This window comes from Mobula birostris, chromosome 13, assembly GCF_030028105.1.
Source record: "Mobula birostris isolate sMobBir1 chromosome 13, sMobBir1.hap1, whole genome shotgun sequence".
Classification (NCBI taxonomy): domain Eukaryota; kingdom Metazoa; phylum Chordata; class Chondrichthyes; order Myliobatiformes; family Myliobatidae; genus Mobula; species Mobula birostris.
In genome coordinates, this window is record NC_092382.1 from 107,426,882 (window position 1) to 107,432,206 (window position 5,325).

Here is a 5,325-nt window from a genome sequence, read left to right on the forward strand (position 1 = left end):
AGTGGCGGGGCAAAGGATAGAGAGAGTGCGGAGATAGTGGGGGAAGGGGAGAGAGTGCAAATCTGGTGCTGACGGAGAGAGAGAAGTGGATAACGGGGCAGACCGGTTAGAAAGGGCTGAGTGAAGGATATGTGGCAGGAGAGAGTTGGAAATTAAGGAATGGATATGGGGAAGCGTGAGGGGCCGGGAGAGGGTTAGAGAAATAGAGGCTGTGGAGACTTGGAGGGATTGGGAGAGAGAGGCCGAGAAAAGAGGACCGGAAAACAGGAGAAAGAGTGAGAAGGGAGACGGAATGTGATGAACGGAGAAAGAGGAGAGGGAGAAGAGTGAAAGCGATAGAGGGAAGTGGGGCTCATGGAAGGCAGGAATGAAGGAGAGGGAGTGTGGACGATGGAGGGAAAAAGTAATCGAGGAGGGAGAGAGAGAAGGTAGGAATGGAGAACGGAGTAGAGAGGGTGTGTGTGTGTAAGGAGAAGCAAGTTAGGTGTGAGATATGAATGTGATGGGGAATGCAAAGATGGTGGTGTATAGAGGGTGTAATTTTGGAGTTATCGGGTTGTGTGTACACCCGGATCAAGATAAGGAGTCGGGTAGACGGCGGGGTTTCACCTCCCTGAGAAGGAGGAGGATGTTCCCAAAGAAAGAGGGATAGACAAGGTAGAGGGCTGAGGAGTAGGACACAGGAATTGGGAGGGGTTACGGATAGCCCTGCTCCTCTTCTCTTGTAGTCTGTGCCTCTCCGTTAAGGCTCGGAAATGCGGGACAAGTATCTCCCGGCGCACGGAGAGGTGAGGGACCGAGTGGAATCCTCTCCCCCTCCCTCTCCAATTCTCTACCCGCCCTCTTGTTCCTGTAAATCTCTTTCTCCCTCTCCTCTCACTTTATCTCCTCTCTTCCTCTCCAGCATCACCCTTTCCTCCATGTCTCTGTCTGTCTCCCGCGTCCCTGCGGAATTCGCTGTCTTTATCTCTTTCCCTCCCTCTCTCTCCATCTCACCCTCTCTCTCCATTTCACCCTCTCTCGCCATCTCACCCTCTGTCTCCATCTCATCCTCTCTCTCCACCCTCCCCCCTCACTGTAGCAGTTCTATCTACAACCTCTCTTTGAAGGCGTGCAAGCCTTCACACAACACATCAACTCGTTGAATAAAAATATTAAATTTACAGTAGACCACGTCGAGAAAAATGTAATGTCCTTTTTTTAGATTGTGGAGGACTTATCAAAGGAAATGGACAGCTGGATATTGAAGTTTACAGGAAACCAACGCAGACAGATCACTCTTTAAGGTTTGACACTTCCCACACATTGGAACATAATTATATGTTATCCGAACACGAATATCACCGCGCCGAGAATAAGCCCACAAACATGACAGCCAAAGGCGGGGAGCACAAATATTTGAAAGAAGTCTTGAAAGCTTGTGGCTTCCCTGACAGACCTTCGTCAAGACAGCAACAACAAAAAAAAACAATGACGTCAGCCCAGCAGACAGCGATTAGGAGCAATACAGACGGGAAACACAGACTTCCCAGACGGAGCGGGAGTTTCAGAGTAGCTCAGACAGGTTTTCAACAAACATCAAGTCCCTGTGTTCTTTCAACCTGCACACTCACTCAGAGAGAAACCCGTCCACTGCAAGCCTCCTGAACCCAGATATACACAGAGCAATGTTTATATGCTAGCGAAAGCAATGGGGACTGCACAGATCTGTGCATCGGCGAGAAAAACAACCACTTCACAAACGGATGAGCCAAAATCGGAGTGCTCACCCATCAGGTCGAGATTCGGCTGTATATCTACACCTAAAGGACAACGGACAGACCTTTGATGGCAACAATTTGCACATATTGCACAGAGAGGACAGGTGGCTTGAAAGAGGGGTTAAAATAGCCATCTTTGTCAAACTGGAAAACCCATCCCAGAACAGAGGGGGTGTTGCACGACACCACCTGTCAGTTACCTACAAATCGGTCCTCAGATCCCAACCCCGCGTCACCATTGTAGGTCACACCTCCGTTCATGCAAAGATAAGACTCATGATTCTGTTATTACCTCTACGACTCTTACCGACCCTCACGTGATTTTTGTACCTTCAAACAACTCACAGAGTTTATCAGCCGGATAAGAGTCGCGATGTAATGATGCAGCTCTATAAAACTTGACCACACTTGGAGTACTGTGTTCAGTTCTGGTCGCCTCACTATAGGAAGGATGTGGAAGCATTGGAAAGGGTACAGAGGAAATTTACCACGATCCTGCCTGGTTTAGAGGGTATGGATTATGATCAGAGATTAAGGGAGCTAGGACTTTACTCTTTGGAGAGAAGGAGGATGAGAGGAGACATGATAGAGGTGTACAAGATATTAAGAGGAATAGATAGAGTGGATAGCCAGCGCCTCTTCCCCAGGGCACCACCGCCAAATACAATAGGACATGGCTTTAAGGTAAGGGGTGGGAAGTTCAAGGGGGATATTAGAGGAAAGTGTTTTACTCAGAGAGTGGTTAGTGCGTGGAATGCACTGCCTGAGTCAGTGGTGGAGGCAGATACACTAGTGAAGTTTAAGAGACTACTAGACAGGTATATGGAGGAATTTAAGGTGGAGGCTTATATGGGAGGCAGCGTTTGAGGGTCGGCACAACATTGTGGATCGAAGGGCCTGTACTGTGCTGTACTATTCTATGTTCTATGTTCATCTCCACTCTCTCCCCTCCTCTCCACTCTCTCCCCATCTCTCCCCTCATCCCCACTCTCTCTACTCATCTCCTCTCGCCTCAGCTTCGCTCTCTCTTCATCGCTTCCCTCCTCTCCATCCATCCCCTCATCTCCATTCTTGTGACAGTCCGATATCACCACCCGAGGTCAGAGACAGAGACAGCCTCCCTGAACAAGGTCCAATCACACACTCCCGGGATTAGACACAGTGCATCTCCCAACTCAGCGTCCCATCACACGGTCCGGAGGGTCATATATTCTCACGGACAGATACAAAGTAAAGCTCCAGCCACACCGTCCCAGCACACACTCCCGGGGTCAGACACAGAGTGAACCTCCCTCCACACCGTCCCATCACACACACCCGGGATCAAACATAGAGTGAATCTCCCTCCGCATGGTCCCATCACACATTCCCGGGGTCAGACACGGAGTGAATCTCCCTCCACACCGTCCCATCACACACTCCTGTGGTCAGACAAAGAATGAAGCTCCCTCCATATCGTCCCATCACACACTCCTGAGGTCAGACAGAGAGTGAAGCTCCCTCCACATTGTCCCATCAGAGATAGTATCTGTGTGTGAGTGGAGGTAATGCAGAAGGACCATGGCGAGAAGGAGTGCAGTGAAGTGGTGCTGAGGTTGCACTCACAGGGAGGAAACCATGGGGAACCACACGACCCGCCGGTTCACATAGAACTGCAAAGAGACTGAGCCCGAAAGATCGATATGAGGTGGACGGGAAGAAGTTGAACACCGACAGCAGCTTTACCCATTCTCCCAACAGTTCCTCTTCCTCTTCCATTTTCCCTGTGAACACAGAGAGGGAGGCGTTTGGGTGGCAGTGGGTAGTAACGGAGCCGTGGGGGCTGCAGGGAATGAGGTGGGTATCGGGGAATGGGCATCGGGGACGACAGGGGATGACGGAGAAGGGGCGGGTGTAGTTCCCTCAATGTCGCCAAAACAAAGAAGCTGTTTGTGGACCACAAGAGGAATGGAGCCAGGCTGAGCTCTGTTGACATCATTAGATCTGCTGTTGAGAGGGTGAGCAACCTTTAGATCTTCGGCAGAAAAATCACCTACCGGCTCTGTGGTGAAAAAGTCACAACGGCGCCTCTTTCACCTCAGAGTTTGACAAAGTTTGGTATGAGCTCCCCAAACCTAAAAACTTTCTACCCCGGTAGATTTGAGAGCATCCTGACTGTCTACATCATTGCCTGGCATGGGAACTGTAATTTCCTCAGTCGCAAGTAGCCAAATGCAATGTTAACATTCATGTTAAGCGGATTAGAATATAAAATCACGGATGTAAAGTTGATGGTTTATAACGCACTGGCGAGGCCTCACGGAGGACTGTGAGCGGCACTGGGTCCTGTATCTAATCCGGCCAGATGTGTTGGCACTGGGAAGTGTTGAAAGGAAGTTCATGGGAATTATTCCGGGATTGAAACCCTTAACAAATCAGAAAAGTTTGATGGCTGTATCTCAGAATAATGATGGGGCGGTGGGGATAGGGGGTTGTTGGTGTTGTTGAAACCGAACGACCGTATAAAGGCTTCGATAAAGTACATGTGGAGGGAAGTTTCCGTATGGTGGGAGAGTCTAAGGCCAGTGGGTTAACATGGAATAGCGGGCCGTTATTTTAGAATGGAGTTTTGGAGCAATTTCCTTTGCCTGAGTTGGGTGCATCGATAGAATTTGTTGCCACAACCGGCCGCGAAGGTTAAGGCATGATATTTATGGCAGAGTTTGAGGGATTCCTGATTAGTCAGGTCATAAATGGATGCAGGGAGACAAGCAGGAGATTGGGGCTGTGAGGGAAATGGATCAGACATGATGAAATGGCGGAGACAGATCCAACGGGCCAAATAGCTTAATTCTGCCTCTCCGTCCTATGATCGCATTTCACGTTCCTGAGTTGCTGTGTGTCAGCATCTCGAAGGATCTACACTGGGCATGCAAACACGGAGAAAGTATTTTTATCGGCATGGATTCAAGATTCGAAATCTCCATTTCCTGGAGTGTGGTTAGCTGTCACTTTCCCCTGAAGGCTCTCACTGCCAAATTTTGCCTGTCAGTAGTTAAAGGGCTCGAGCTGTAGGGGATCCATTTCTAGTAATACAGATTGTGATTTAATATTTGGATCTCGTCACTGTCGGATTGTTTATTTCAAGTCTGAGTCTGAGTGCATTCCAGACAATGCTCTACATCTGTTCACCACCACCTATAGATCTCTCGTTTCAGAAAGTGTTGCAAGGTCAGGAGTCTGAGAAGATTTGCCCTTTCATTGAAGACTAGGAAATGTCTACAGATGAACGTTGGGAGCATGCTGACTTGGAGCATCGCCGCCTGGAGTGGAGTTTGCAAGGGATAGGGTCACAGGAGCCTGCAGAGGGATGTAGATCACCCGGCGTCAAAGGCCCCACCTTCCCCAGCATCGAGGACATCTTCATCAGTGAGGCCCCTCACCCCGGGACAAATTCCCTGCTCAAAACTACCATGGGGAAAGAGGTACAGAAGCCTGAACACTCAGCGATTCAGAAACGCCTTCTTCCCCTCCACTATCACATTTTTGACCTCCTGTGCACCAACATCGACATTTTAAGGTTTTT